Below are 16,899 nucleotides of genomic sequence, written 5' to 3' on the forward strand. Positions count from 1 at the left end.
AGGAAAACATGGAAATGTAGTGATAGAGAGAAGGCAGTTTAAGCTGTGGGGCTAGCATAAGTAAAGGCATGAAGGTAGAAGATGTGTGATCTGTTCTGGAGAGTGTAAGTCATGTCAGGGTGGCATGGGAGGCCAGGATGGGAGAAGGTAGTAATAGAAGAGAAGATTGACACAAATTTGTGAAAAACCTTGTGCATTTCTTATATGTTATCCACTAAGCAGCATAAAACCACAGAAGATTTTAGAAATAGAGAATGTGTTTTAGGGTGTCTAGTTTATAATCCACTACAAAGAGTTAAGCCAGCACTGGTGGTCTAGTGGTTAAGATCCAGAGCTCTCAACACTGTGGCTCAGGGTTCATTTTCCAGTCAGCGAACCACCCCATCCGTCTGTCTGTCAGTTGTCATACTGTGGCAGTAGCATGTTGCTGTGATGCCAAAATCTATACCACAGGTATTTCAAATACCAGCAGGGTCACTCATGGTGGACAGGTTTCAGTGGAGTTTACAAACTAAGACAGACTAGGAAGAAGGACCTGGCTACCCACTTCTGAAAAAATTGGCCATGAAAACCCTATAAATAGCAGCGGAGCATTATCTGATATAGTGCTGGAAAGTGAGAGGATGGCACAAAAAGACCAGGCAGGGTTCCACTCTGCTGTACACAGGGCTGCTAGGAGTCAGAGGGCACTAACAACAACAATAAAACATTAATATAGCCATAGCTTCAATAATAACTTAAATGTCTTGAATACAGATTCTTTCATTGCTCCAAGATTAATTTGTTCTTTTAAAAGACAGAAGAAATGCATGACTTTTAAAGGATGTTCTGAAAGCATCTTTAACATTAATAGACATCTATTAAACATCTACCAAGTGTGAGACCCTGGTCTTGGAATAAGATCAGTAAACACCCAGCACCATTTCTGTATTTACAGTCCTGTGTTATAATTATTAATGTTTATCAGGACATAGTTAAGTTTTGTAAATAAAAATACCACCAAGATTAGTAAGGTAAGGAGATCAATACGTTGGTTAGACAGATTGTCAAAATGCTTAGAAACCATATGGCTAAGTCTCAGAAATCAAGAAAATTCAATTATGCTAGGCGTCGTAATTCCTAAATATTCTGGTTTTCTGAATTCTGCTCTAGTGAGTAAAGCACTGTGAAAGATTGGTTCCTTTTTTCCCCCTATCATTGAGGGTATCAACTGCATCAATCATTTTAAAACTCTTACTCCCTGTAAAAATGGACAAGTTCTTTCCTCCGTGACCTAATAGTAGTATAATGTGTTGAAAAGGACAGTGATTAAATCTCAGAATGGAACTATTAGCTGTGTAATCTTGGCCATGACAGTTAGCCTCTGGGACTGTGAGTTTCCTTATCTGTAAACAGGAAGAATACTAAGTAGAACTCACCACTATGGTAAACGTGAGTTATTGTATAGAAAGGGTTTACAATTGCATATTGTATATGTGGAAGAAATTTCAATCAGGTACATTTTTCCTTCCCTTGTCACTGGTCTTAGAATCAAGAAACTTGATTTTTTCATGACTCAAGAGCACAATGGGATCTGGCACAGGCACTTAAGCAATTAGGGCCACTGTCTATAACACATCTCTTTTGTTCTTCCAGCACTGAAACCTGTGAGGTAAATGTCACGTAAAGTTGTTGTGAAGAGCAGTTATGGGATGCAGGAGAACGAAATCATTTAATACTATTACCCAAATGGCTATGAAATCTGGTCTGCAGGATGCCTGAGACATAAATTATGACTTCCCAAGGAGTGACGAAAGCTCAAACACTATGGAGAGCGTGGTGACATACATAGAAGACCTTTACTCTTACTTTGTCCATCTTATTGTGTGTGATGTTTTTCATATATGGCAAATTCATACCTCCAAATGACACTTACATGTGACCCACACATACAGATTTATTCATGTCGATCTGATCATTAGCTAAAGCTTGTGCATCCCAAATGTTTCAATTTAGGTTCTTTGGGAAAGAATTATGTGGGAAAAGAATTCATCCAGACGCTAATTAGGAAATGGCAGGACTTCCATTTTCCATTTCAATATCTTTCCTGGTGCTTTCTTTAAAGAATCTGGAAAGTGATGAGCCAAAATTGAAATGGCAAGTGATAGGAAGTGAGCTTGATTGCCATTTTGAGATTTCTCAACTCCTCTTTATCATATAGGATAACTGACGACATATAAAAAATTTGAGAGAACTCTATTATACATAGGTTAAAAAAAATTATCAACTTATGGTCTATCTATGTGAATATCAATTTCAATTTTCAGCCAGGCTATACTTTGCAGGCCAGTTAAGAAACAATCGTACTTGAGGAGGGGGAAGTCAAGATGGCGGCATAGGCAGACTCTGAACTCACCTCCTCCCGCGGACACAGCCAATTTACAACAATTCATGGAAAAATTACCCCTGAGACAGAACTGAAAACTGGATAAGAGGAACTCCTACAACAACGGACAATCCTAATTGAGGTGGAAGAGGCAGAAACTCCCTTCTGGAGAGGAAAAACGCCGCCTTCACAAGCCGCCAGCTTCACGGCCGCCGGGAGCAGCTCACAGGTACGCAGCCTCCCCAGAGGCGCGGGGCCCTGAGCCGGGGAGCGCCCCCGCTGTGGGCATTTTGTGGACCCAGCATAATCGAGTCGAGTGGCATAACATCTGACTTTGCCTGCTACTAAAGCATTGGGGAGCACCCCCAGAAAACCTGGTTCACAAAGAAACTAAAACCAGCTCTTAAAGGGCCCGCGCGCAAACTCACCTGTTTCAGAAAGCAACCTAAGATCACCAGAAAGAAAGGTGCACAGTGCTGTGGTGAAAAGAGACTCACCTAGTGGGCCCTGAGTGCATCTCGGTGGGAGGTGAGACCTCTCCAGGGACTGGGACATTGGCGGCAGCCATTGTTGTGGCCTGGTGTGGGCGTGCTGACACAGACGCCATTGGAGTTCTCTCTGAGGCCTGCTAGCCCAGGGTCTGCCCCACCCGCTAGAGCACCGATTTAATCCAGCTCAGCCAGGGCAGGCAGCCCACCCTAGAGACTGGCCCCACCCAACAAGCCCTCAGGCAACTTGTGGGCCTGCATAGATTGGTGACTGGATTCTCTGCAGCCTGGGAACTGAGCTGACTTTAGTAGGGCAGAGGGTGCACAAGGAGCGGGTGGAGCGTGTGGGGCGGTGGTGGAGTGTGTAGGGCTCCCGCCGTGGAGAGACTGGCTCCACATTGGGAAGTCGGGGTGTGCACACGGGGCAGGACTGTGTTGACGTGTGGATCTGTGGGCGGCAGGGCTTGTCAGCTGCAGAAGGCTTGTGCTTCTCAAAGACCCACATAGGGGTTTGCCCCACCTTCCAAAGCCTGAAACAATTGGGTGCTCCTGTGCCTGAGGCCAGCCCCACCCAGCTGCAATCCTCAGAGAGCTGACAAGAGACCTAATAGGCTGGAGGCTTACAGCAATTGTAAGGCCCTGAGCCTAACAACCTGCCACGCTGGGGGCCCACTCACTTAAGAGAAATACTGCAGCACAAATGTGGTATTAGAACTTGCAGCCAACTTTGCTGGGGCTCCCCACACCTGATAAAGAGACTGAAGGGCCCACAACAACTACAAGCAGCTGAGCATTACAACAGCTGGCTATGAGCAAAACTCAGCCTCCCTGGGTGCCTACAGGGAGAGCAAACAGGCCACAACAGAAGGACACAAATAGCACACGTAGGGGTCACCCCTGGAATATTGAGAACGGAAGGAAGCACACTGCAGGCCTCCTAAGCCATCACTTACATAAGGTCACCTATCCAAGAGCAGGAGATGTAGCTGACCTACCTAATACGTAGACACAAGCACAGGGAAAGAGGCAAAATGAGGAGGCAAAGGAATACATTCCAAGTAAGGGAACAGGACAAAACCCCAGAAAAAGAACTAAGTGAAATAGAAATGAGCAACCTACCTGACAGAGAGTTCAAACAAAGAGTGTTAAGGATGCTCACTGAAATGGGGAGAAGAATAGATGAACTCAGTGAGAATGTCAACAAAGAAATGGAAGATATAAAAAAGAACCAATAAGAAATGAAGAATACAATACTGGAAATGAAAAATTCACTAGAGGGACTCAAAAGCAGAGTAGAGGATACAGAAGAACGGATCTGTGAGCTGGATGAAAGACTAGAAGAAATTACCCAAGCTGAACAGGTAAAAGAGAAAAGAATTAAAAAGAGTGAGGACAGTCTAAGGGACCTCCGGGACAACATCAAGCGCAGTAACATCTGTGTTACAAAAATTTCCCAGACAAGCAAAAATTAAAGGAGTTTGTCACCAAGAAACCAGTGCTACAAGAAACGTTAAAGGGACTGATTTAAGGGGAAAAGAGAAGACCACAAATAGGAAAAATTATTTATTTCCATGATAAGAACGTAATGGATACAAATGCACAAAAAAGAGATTAGATATGATATCAAAAACATAAAAGGAGGGAGGAGGGGAGTTAAAGAGTAGAGCTTTCAGACAGAGGTCAAACTAAAGAGACCATCAATTCTGTATAGAAGAAGAAAGGAACAGAGAAGGACTACTAAAACACTAAGAAAAAAAAAAAGTTAAAAAATGGCAGTAAGTACATACTTATCAATAGCTACTTTAAACGTCAATGGACTAAATGCTCCAATTAAAAGGCATAGGGTGGCTGATTGGATAAAAAAACAAGACCCATATATATGCTACATAGAAGAGACACACTTCAGACCTAAAGACACTCACAAACTGAAAGTGAAAGGATGGAAAAAGATAATCCACGCAAATGGCAATGAAAAGAAAGCTGGGGTAGCAGTACTCATATCAGACAAAGTAGACTTTAAAACAAAAACTGTAAAAAGAGACAAAGAAGGGCATTACATAATGATCAAGAGAACAATCCAACAAGACGATATAACACTTGTAAATATCTATGCACCTAATGTAGGTGCACCTAAATATATAAAGCAATTATTAACAGATATAAAAACAGAAATAGACAGTAACACTATAATAGTAGGGGACTTTAACACTCCACTTACACCAACGGATAGATCATCCAAACAGAAGATCAATAAGGAAACATTGGCCTTAAACGACACACTAGAACAGATGGACCTAGTAGATATATACAGAGCATTCCATCCAAAAACCGAAGACTACACATTCTTTTCCAATGCACATGGAACATTCTCCAGGATTGATCACATCTTAGGCCACAAAACAAGTCTCCATAAATTTAAGAAGATTGAAATAATACCAAGCATCTTTTCTGACCACAACGGTATGAAACTAGAAATCAACTATAGGAAGAAAATCAGAAAAGCCACAAATACATGGAGATTAAACAAAATGCTACTGAACAATGACTGGGTCAACGAAGAAATCAAAGGAGAAATCAAAAAATACCTGGAGACAAATGAAGATGAAAATACAACATCCAGAATTTATGGGATACAGCAAAATTGATTCTAAGAGGGAAGTTTAGAGCAATACAGGCCTATCTCAACAAACAAGAAAAATCTCAAACAAACAATGTAACAATGCACCTAAAGAAACTGGAAAAAGAAGAACAAACAAAGCCCAAAATCAGTAGAAGAGAAATAATAAAAATCAGAGCAGAAATAAATGAAATAGAGACCAAAAAAACAATAGAAAAAAATAATAAAACCAAGAGCTGGTTCTTTGAAAAGATCAACAAAATTGACAAACCTTTAGCTAGACTCACCAAGAAAAAAAGAGAAAAGGCAGAAATAAGTAAAATCAGAAATGAAAGAGGAGAAATTACAACAGACACCTGAGAAATACAAAAGATTATAAGAGAATACTATGAAAAGCTATATGCCAACCAATTCGACAATCTGGAAGAAATGGATAAATTCTTAGAATCATACAACCTTCCAAAACTGGATCAAGAAGAAGTAGAGAATTTGAATAGACCAATCACCAGTAAGGAGATCGAAACAGTAATCAAAAACCTCCCCCAAAATAAAAGTCCAGGACCAGACGGCTTACCTGGTGAATTCTACCAAACATTCAAAGAAAACTTAATACCTATTCTTCTCAAACTCTTCCAAAAAATTGAGGAGGGGGGGAAGTTCCCTAACTCATTCTACGAAGCTGACATTACCCTTATAACAAAACCAGACAAGGACAACACAAAAAAAGAAAATTACAGGCCAATATCACTGATGAACATCATTGCAAAAATCCTCAACAAAATACTAGCAAATCGCATACAACAATACGTTAAAAAGATTATACACCATGATCAAGTGGGATTTATTTCAGGTATGCAGGGATGGTTTAACATTCGCAAATCAATCAACGTGATACACCACATTAATAAAATGAAGAATAAAAATCACATGATCATCTCAATAGATGCAGAGAAAGCATTTGACAAGATACAGCATCCATTTATGATAAAAACTCTGAATAAAATGGGTATAGAAGGAAAGTACCTCAACATAATAAAGGCCATATATGAGAAACCCACAGCTAATATCATCCTCAATGGTGAAAAACTGAAAGCTATCCCTCTAAGAACAGGAACCAGAGGTTCCTGTTCTGTGGGCAAGGATGCCCACTCACACCACTCCTATTTAACATAGTACTGGAAGTCCTAGCCAGAGCAATCAAGCAAGAGAAAGAAATAAAAGGGATCCAAATTGGAAAGGAAGAAGTGAAACTGTCACTATTTGCAGATGACATGATATTATATATAGAAAACCCTAAAGAATCCACCAAAAAAATTTTTAAAAGTAATAAACGAATATGGTAAAGTTGCAGGATACAAAATCAACATACAAAAATCAGTTGCATTTCTATGCACTAACAATGAAGTAGCAGAAAGAGAAATTAAGAATACAATCCCATGTAAAATTGCAAGAAAAAGAATAAAATACGTAGGAATAAACTTAACCAAAGAGGTGAAAGATCTGTACACCGAAAACTATAAAACATTGCTGAAAGAAATTGAAGAAGACACAAAGAAATGGAAAGAAATTCTGTGCTCTTGGATTGGAAGAATTAACATAGTTAAGATGTCCATACTTCCTAAAGCAATCTATAGATTCAATGCAATCCCTATCAAAGTTCCAACAACATTTTTCACAGAAATAGAGCAAAGAATCCTTAAATTTATGTGGAACAACAAAAGACCCCGAATAGCTAAAGGAATCCTGAGAAAAAAGAACAAAGCTGGAGGTATCACACTCCCTGACTTCAAAATATACTACAAAGCTATAGTAACCAAAACAGCATGGTACTGGCACAAAAACAGACACACAGATCAATGGAATAGAATCGAAAGCTCAGAAATAAACCCACACATTTATGGACAGCTAATCTTTGACAAAGGAGCCAAGAACATACAATGGGGAAAAGAAAGTCTCTTCAACAAATGGTGTTGGGAAAACTGGATAGTCACATGCAAAAAAATGAAAGTAGACCCTTACTTTACACCATACACAAAAATTAACTCCAAATGGATTAAAGAATTGAATGTAAGACCTGAAACTATGAAACTTCTAGAAGAAAACATAGACAGTAAGCTCTTCGACATTGGTCTTAGCAACATATTTTCAAGCACCATGTCTGACCGGGCAAGAGAAACAACAGAAAAAATAAACTAACGGGACTACATCAAACTAAAAAGCTTCTGCACAGCAAAGGAAACCATCAACAAAACGAAAAGACAACCTAACAATTGGGAGAAGATATTTGCAAACCATACTTCTGATAAGGGCTTAATCTCCAAAATATATAAAGAACTCATGCATCTCAACAACAAAAAAACTAATAAACAATGGGCAAAAGAGCTGAACAAACATTTCTCCAAAGAAGCTATACAGATGGTCAACAGACACATGAAAAGATGTTCAAAATCATTAACTATCAGGGAAATGCAAATCAAAACTACAATGAGATATCACCTCACGCCCGTCAGAGTGGCTAGAATTAACACGACAGGAAACAGCATGTGTTGGAGAGGATGTGGAGAGAAGGGAACTCGAATACACTGCTGGTGGGAGTGCAAACTGGTGCAGCCACTATGGAAAACAGTATGGAGATTCCTCAAAAAATCAAGGATAGAACTACCATATGATCCAGCTATTCCACTGCTGGGTATTTATTCAAAGAACTTGAAAACACCAGTGCGTAAAGATACATGCACCCCTGTGTTCATGGCAGCATTATTCACAATAGCCAAGACTTGGAAGCAACCTAAGTGCCCATCAAGGGACAAATGGATAAAGAAGATGTGGTATATATACACAATGGAATACTACTCAGCCATAAGAAACGATGAAATCCAGCCATTCGTGACAACATGGATGGACATTGAGGGTATAATACCAAGTGAAATAAGTCAGAGGGAGAAGGTCAAATACCGTATGATTTCCTTCATTAAGTAGTAGATAATAACAACAATAAACAAACACATAGAGACAGAGATTGGATTCGTGGTTACCAGAGGGGAAGTGGGGAGGGAGGAGGGCGAAAGGGATAATTTGGCACATGTGTGTGGTGATGGGTTGTAATTAGTATTTGGGTGGTTAACATGATGTAATCTATGCAGAACTAGAAGTATAATGATGTAAACCTGAAATTTATACAATGTTACTGCATTAAACAAAAAATTAAAAAAAAAAATAGAAACAATCATACTTGAAAAATAACAAATAATGTAGAAGACTGTCGAAGTTGTACATTGTTTACTTAACTAGGTTTTCTGGAATTCCTACCAGGTCTGGTTCTCATGAAAGATCTTTTATTTCTTCATTGGGTGGCATTGGAATCTATTTAAGCAACTGTGCTATGGATTTATACTCTATGGAAATGTCACACTGATTTAAATGCCTTGGTCTTATATGGAGGCTGCTTAAAATGAAGATTAGGTATGAAAATATTCTAGGTAGAAACACCACTATATTAGGGGTATTATGAATTGTCTTGCTACATTTTCTCTAAAATTAACCCTTGGCCCAAGGGGTGCCGGGGAACATTATCACTTCAAGTTTATTTAGATCCATGGATTCAATAGGGTGACAACAACTTATTTCAAAGTAAAACATCATCTGCAAAGATCAACTCTATTCCCTTGCCACATAAAATTCCATTAACTAACTTAAATTGGACTTAATAACAATCACATAAACCAATTAGTTTCGATTTTTAACTCCATTAGGAGTATTATTCATCACAGTGTTGCCAGATAGAAATGTGCTTCTTTAGACTTTCAACGGATTAAATAAATATAACCTGGGGTGCTAATTATACCATGATGATGCAGACACTTCAAGATTACTTCCCTTAAAATAGATAGAATTTTTGGAAAATTGATTTTTTTTCCGAAAATGTCCTTAGTCCAAACTGCATTTTTTCATTTTATATTTTAAAATGAGTGCGTTTCTAATATATAATTGGATCTACAGTAACCTGTGGGCTTCGGTGATAATTATTTCTTTCTATGCAAATCCAAAAAACCTTTATTTTTGCATTCTCTGCAAAATCCGTGGCTTATCAAGTGCTCTAATCTCGTATAGTTTTGTAATCCTTTACAAAACTTTGTAGAGGGGAATTAGGTGACCCCATGGCTTATGTGATCATCCTGGAACTCAACTAGCGTTAGCGTCCCAGGCCTTGGTGCCAAACTCTTTTTGTCTATCTACAATATTTCCCTGTGTGATCTCATGTTCATAGTACCATCCATGTGTTTATGCCTCTCAAATCCATAACTACAGCCAGGACACCTTTCAGAAACTCTAGACTTGTTTATCTAACGGCTGACCAGCATCTCCAGTTTGATACAGTTAAATGAAACTCTCGATTCTGCCCACCAACGGCACAGGCAGTAGAACCAGATGACTTAAATTAGTAGCCCAATTCAGAAGCGTGTCTGGCACCTAATAAACTCTCACTACATATTAATCATTGTTATTTATTATTATTACTGAGCAGCTGAGAAATCTAATGCAAATTTCCAGTTTTCTTCGCTAAGAATGTGGGGAAAACATATAGCCAGATATAACTAAGAACAGCTCCCTACTGCTACCTAAATATTTCTTTTTATTTTGTTCATATTATTCAGGTTTTTTCAATTGGCTCCCTGTTTTTACTTTCACATCATTTGGGCTGGATGTTATTTGCTGGTAGGAGACCCTTATTACTCTTTTCAGTTTCTTATTCACTGTCTGCTATTACCTAAAGTTCAGAATGAACTGAATGAACTCAAGTCCAGTCCCCACTGAATAGAGGGTATTCCCAAGTACCAAATATTATTTTATTCCTAAGAAGATGTGCTCTCACCAATATACTCTAGAACCAGGTCAGAAAAATATGGCCTGACACTGGCTAATTTTGTAAATAAAGTTTTATTGAGACACAGTCATGCTCATTCATTTACACTGTGTCTGTGGCTACTCTCACGCTACAGAAGGAGAGTTGAGCCGTTGCAAAAGAAACCATATGGCCAACAAAATCTAACATATTTGCTGTTTCACCCTTTGCAGAAAAAGTTTGTGGGCCCCTGCTCTAAAAATTTCTGTACTTAGTGCTAGAATCTGCATCATAGTAATTTGTATCATATTCCAAAAAAAGTATCAATTTAGTTTCAGTGGAACAAGTTACACACATGAATGTTAATTACTTGGATTTTTATTAGTTTTGTAATTTGATTTTAAAATTATTTTGGTTCTACAGTTGCATAAGAACTATAAACATGAGAGTTTATGTTTTGTTTGCAAATTCAAGTATTATATTATAAGTCATTTAGGGATATATTAAGAGCCTAGGAACATTTGCTTTTATCTAACCGAGTTCTATGCTCTCAAATGTGAGAAACCCTACACTAGATAATTATCTAAAGATTCTGGCTGTCATGGTTGTGAGCTGGCACTGGCCTTCATGAATCTTCTCTGGGCTTCCTCTCTACTCTGGCTTTATAGAAACTCCAACCATTTGTAATGAAGGACAAGCTTTTATTTTCCCCTAGTTCATCACAAACTGATACTCTTTTTTCAAAAATATCAATAAAATAATTATGAGAAAAATATTCACACACTTGGGTGTTACAATGTCACATTGCTACAAAAGTTTTTAAATGTGTTCCTCAATTTCTATACTCATCTTATCAAAGACTGGTAAAAATAATAGATGTGTGAGCATCAGTTGAAGGACCATAGTAACATTGCACTACAGGCTCCCTAGAGAGTATGCAAGTCACTGAAAAGAGAGGAGGGGGAGGGATTGTCCCTAAATTTAAGGATCGTCTGGATTCCTAGAAGGAACTGAGAAATGAATAAATTCCTCCCCGTTCCTTGGGGCAAATCTTCAGGACCCTTAAAATTATGTTGCAGAGAGTCTAGGTTTGGGGACTAAGGACCACACCTCTTCAGCAAAGCTTTTCAAAATATATCCATTGACCACTACATTCATTTAACAAATAGTTATTGAACAGATAAGATGTTCCAGGAACTATTCTAGTTACTGGGGACACAGCCTTGAGCAAGACAATAATCCCTGCACTTGTATAGTTTACGTCACATAGTTACATCCTAGTAAGAGAAATTGGAAAATAAACAAAGAATTAAAAAAGCAAGAAAAAACTTAGAATAGCGATTAGTGCTACGTAGGAAATTAAAATAACTTGATGTGATAGGCAGACAGAGTGGCAGCTTTTGTTTCGGTGGCCAAGGAAGCCCCGAAATGTGAATGATAAAGAGGAATGGTTAGACAAAGGCATGCCACGAAGAAAAAAAGGAGGAAGTGGAAAATTCTCAATATCAAAATGACCTTAGGGAGTTAGAAGTGCAGAAAGAAGGACCTTCTGGCTGCATTGTTGTAGGTGATAAGAAGAATGGTAAAAAATAAAATCAGAGGTAATCAGGGGACAAGTAATACAGAGTTCTATATGCCAGGAAAAGGAAATTGGATTTTACTCAATGTTCAATGCAAAGGCTTTGTAGAGTTTAAATGATCTGTTGTGGTTTTAAGATATCACCGTAGTGTCTTTGTAGAGAAAGAATGGCAGGTTACCCAGAGTGAAAGCAGTCCATACCAAAAAAGCCTTGGTCTTTGGGGGGTGATATTGACAGAGGAATATAGTGGAGATGTTTGGGATACGGTTTAGATGTAGATCTATATACTGAACTTGTGGAAAAGAAGGTGAGAACAGTTGAATAGAATAGTCCTAAACCCCTGCTCCAAGAAAAATGAAACCATTCACATTTCCAAATGGAAATGGGTTGAGAGATTGGCTGGATAGTACGTTTCAATGCATACTACTAGCGATAGGTCACTGAAACAACTCAATTCTCAATAACTATGTGAAGTAGTAACTCACTAATACTGCCACTTTAGGAAGATAAAAATACTGCCACAACAGAGGCAGATGATATCAGTTAAAACCTATGGGGGCCAGCCAGGTGGCGTGGTGGCTAAGTTTACACGCTCAGCTTCAGGGGCCAGGGGTTTGCAGGTTCAATCCCCGGCACCGACCTACACACCGCTCATCAAGAAATATGGGCGTAGATGTTAGCTCAGATCCAATCTTCCTTAGCAAAAAGAGGAGGATTGGCAACAGATGTTAGCTCAAGGCTAATCTTCCTCACCAAAAAAAACTACAGGCTCTGCTCAACACGTTGTCCAAAGTTATTACTTGCCAAACACCTTGATATTTGCTGTTTGTCTCAATTCTTCTAACTCTTAATTTCTGAATTGTGTCCTTGTGATATGACTGCTGAAAACTGGTCCATGTCCTTTCTTTTCACCACTATGGTAACCAACTTTATTGAAAACTGTAGCAGATACCTCTAGTATCCTCGTTACATCTCCTACGGTCTCCCTCTGATTTCAGCTGCGGCAACAGCCCACTGTTGTTTCCTGGGAGCTCAGACTCATGGGGCCCTGACAGCATCTAGCTTCAACCACATACCCACTTCTTTTTGCTTTCTGCCTTGGAAGTTCTGCTTAAAAGGAGCCTGCTGTCTGCTCAACTCACTGAGCCCACAAGCACAAGTACATCCTGGGGTTATGAAGGGGTTAATCATTCAGGGCAACGTTCAACCAATGGAGAAGGCTGGATGAATGCTCTAGCTTTCTGCCCTTTAAGTCATCCATTCTGAGAGCATTCTGTTTGCTCCCTAGGCAGTCCCAGCCAGGTCTAGTCCCTGTTGCCCACAGCGATATTACAATGCATCGTCGTATTGGATTTTCTTCCTTCCCTCTCATCATCTCATTCTCCCTGGTTTCAGTTTCTCCATTTTTCCCTCTGGATCTGTCTCCCGTATAAACCACAAGTCTTGCTTGAGTCCCTGTTTTGAGGACAATCCAAAAATAGGACAAATAACTACATCTGATAAATAATCCGTAAAATATTTTACCTATATTTTCTCTAATTCTCACCACAATCTAAAAGTTATGTCCTATTTTTCCCTGTTATATGTTAAGAAAATTAGGATTCTAAGAAATTAAGCAATTTGTCCAAATTGCCGTAGCTAGTAAACAACCATGCCAGTATTCCGGATACATATGTCTGACTGCAGTAGAGCATGGTTTTTGCTCCACACTCTAGTGATGCTACAAGATATATTTCATTCACTTTTGGCTTGGTATTTTGGCAAATGCTTTCCTCCTCTGGGCTGGTTCTGGGCTTTATCTCTTGAATCTCTTGATTTATTCTTTCCTGGGTTGTCTCTAACCCCTGATTAGGATGGCTCATGTTCCCAGAGAAGCCTCCACCACTCCCACATGACATGGTTTAGATTCCAGGGCAAGCAGCGCTTGGGGATTAAAAAAGCTTGCCTTTACAGGTGATAGTCTTGAGTAAAGATCGACAATGCCTGGTTTGCATTTTTGACTCTGGTGAGTATCAGATTAGTTCCTATAATGATCACAAGCAATTCTTTTTATTTCTCTTTAGATGTTCTTCTAAATTCCAATTTAAGATATGAATTATTTTAGTTTATTATACTGACTTAGTACTGCTGAGATATTATAATTTTTAGAAAACTTAATGAATGAAACATTATGAGTTCACTCACATAGTGTGTTTTCTCTAGATATAATAAAAAATAGGCACTATAAAATTTAAAATTCTTTAAGTACTGTCTATAGTTAACTTAAATTATATAAATTTTTCTATCTCTTTGAGGCTATGAAATCATATTTTGTTAATTTCTATGAAGTGAATAAATTTCTTTCCTCATATTAGTAACTAGGAGCAGCTACAATTTATTGAGTCTTTACTATACACTAACTGCTTTTCATGCATGTTGAAGGAAATGTAGATTGGCTAAACGAACACCCAACACTCATTTCTAAGCTCATTTTTCTACCTCCACTACAGAGGCTGGAAAAATAAGCACATTTCTATTCTCCTTTACAGGATAGCCATGTGACCTAATTCTGGCCAATGATACCTAAGTGGCCATCTATTGATGAGGAGCTTTCAGAAAGGCTTTTGTTATTCCTGGTGAAAGCAATGGATAAGGCTGGCATGATCAACCATTACCCCTTTCTCCTGTTTTGAATATGGATTTGATGCCTACTGTTGTGGCAGCTATCTTGTGTCCATGAGGAAAAGACCAATAGGATCACATTTATTTGATCAACAAAATAGTTATAAAATGCTTCTAGTACAGTTAAAACAGTATGAGGCACTGTAGGGAGCATAAAATAACTGTTAGCATGACTCCTGTCCTAAAAACACTTATAATGTATTTGTAGGGATATAGAAAAGAGAATAGGAAGGAGAGTATAGTCAAAATTTTATAATAATTGGGTGCCATGACAGGTTCTAAAGGCAGCCATATGCCCAAAGGAGAAGATTCAAAGATCTTGCCAGTGCAAAGCACAGAGAGTTGGTATCACGATGGTCTTAGCATAGGGTCCCACAGACAGGTGTGTTGATTTGGGAAGCCATCTTTCCCATCATTACCCTTTCTTCCTCAGGAAGACATCTTTAGTCCATATCCCACCACCCAAGGAACAGCCCAAACAGACAGACTGTGCAATCCAGATCAGCATCATGGAGCCAGGAGAGGGAGGGAGCCTGAATTTAAGAAATGAAAAACACTATTATTCCCTCCAATTGCTAAAAGCTCAGAGAGGGACAATATTTTCATCCAAATTGTCTGGCTTTCATTGTACATATTAGAGCCAGACATGTAGTAAACCAGATGCGATTTGAGACTTGTGGAATTTATTTCTCAGCCAAGCAAGAAGCTGAATTAATAGACTTTTACTTTTACTTTTGTTGAAATGAGAAAGCTGAAGATTTTCCAGCATATTCCTACCAGATGGCATGCTCTATTGCCTACAATTTCGCTCTTTGCTGTGGATCGCCTCCAACTTGGTCTCCTCAAAGGTGAAGAGGAAAAATACGTATCTGCCTATTTGCATGATAATCAAAACAAGAGAGAGAGCAAAGATCAGTCTGCCTACTTCCAGCTAAGGCTCAACTTGACCTAATTGTGTAATTCTTTCAGACTCTGGTAAGATAAGATATGTCTTCCTGAAATTTAAAAGGAAGAAATATTAATCAATTTTTGTATGAAAAATAAAGTGAATGGATGTTTGATGTCTAATGATGTAAATATAAGAAAATGTGCTGATATTTATGAGGTCCATGAGTGATGATGGAAAAGAAGGAATTAATATGTTGATCAAAACCAAGTGAACAAATTCACCACTTTAAAGAAAGTGTTTAAATTGGAAGCATCAATTTGTTACTCATATTTTCATACGGGATCTCTTTAGAAGTTTTTGGTGTGTCACAAAAAGAGACATTAGAGACTAATCATTTTTAGAGTTATAAATAATAGTAGAATCAGAAGAATTCATTATCGAAAGTTGTATTTAGGTCAGTCTAGATGAAAATCTCATATTTTACAATTTATTTATTTATTTTTTGAGGAAGATCAGCCCTGTACTAACATCTGCCAATCCTCCTCTTTTTTTGCTGAGGAAGACTGGCCCTGGGCTAACATCCCTGCCCATCTTCCTCCACTTTATATGGGCCGCCGCCACAGCATGGCTTGCCAAGCGGTGCGTTGGTGTGCGCCCGGGATCAGAACTGGCAAACCCGGGGCCACAGTATTGGAGCGTGTGCACTTAACCACTTGCGCCACCAGGCCGGCCCCTCATATTTTACAATTTAAATAAGTGGTCCAGAGAAGTGAGAAATTTAAGAGTAAGTCAGTCAGAAAAGAGAATGTTTATACAGTGAATTGAATCTGAATTCTAATCTCCCCCTGATAACTGATGGCTACAAGTAGCATATTTCTGATAACCTCTACAAAAATACCAGTAAATACTATAGGCATAGTTTTCAAAAAGCTGGTGACTTTTCAGGATGGCACAGCTCTCAATTCAGACTCTCTCCCTCTCACGGCTCCACGATGCTGATCTGGATTGCATAGTCTGTCTGTTTGGGCTGTTCCTTGGGTGGTGGGATATGGACTAAAGATTTCTTCCTGAGGAGAAAACGATTAACCCCAGCTTTGATCCACTTTTTGTATCTACTTGCTCTGAAAGCAAATGACCATTTATTTACCAGTGTAGAAATTGACATCAGTGACGTAAAATCAATACAATTTTCTACCTGTTCCCACATTGACTTAAATGGCTAGAGATCATTTATAATTTATTTCACTTTTGCCATGAAGTGTGCACAGCCATTAGCCTTAAAAGATAAAGCACCAGATGCCATGATTCTTGAAACATAATTAATATTTGGTCCAGTATTTTATAAGTCAGGTCCATGTAGGTCATCTCTTTCGAGCTCCATAATGCCACTTCCCATTTCAGGACTGTGTATAACTCTCTCAGCTTTCAAAGTCCATGGAGAGCGTTTCTCATTGGT

At 38.8% G+C, this 16,899-nt stretch overlaps 1 long non-coding RNA gene across 3 annotated transcripts in view; it reads right to left on the reverse strand.

The window, feature by feature from the left end:
* Nucleotides 1–16,899, reverse strand: part of LOC147916403 (uncharacterized) — a 332,266-nt gene that overhangs the window by 202,855 nt on the left and 112,512 nt on the right. For 2 of the 3 annotated variants that reach the window (XR_015552885.1, XR_015552883.1), the window contains exon 1: nucleotides 2,863–3,098. The exons of the other annotated variant lie outside the window; for it this stretch is intronic. This is a non-coding gene — a long non-coding RNA (uncharacterized LOC147916403). Of the gene's footprint in view, nucleotides 1–2,862; nucleotides 3,099–16,899 lie in introns of those variants that run through there. 3 annotated transcript variants of the gene reach the window in all.

This window comes from Ceratotherium simum, chromosome 8 (assembly GCF_057802395.1).
Source record: "Ceratotherium simum simum isolate JZ-2026a chromosome 8, ASM5780239v1, whole genome shotgun sequence".
NCBI lineage: Eukaryota > Metazoa > Chordata > Mammalia > Perissodactyla > Rhinocerotidae > Ceratotherium > Ceratotherium simum.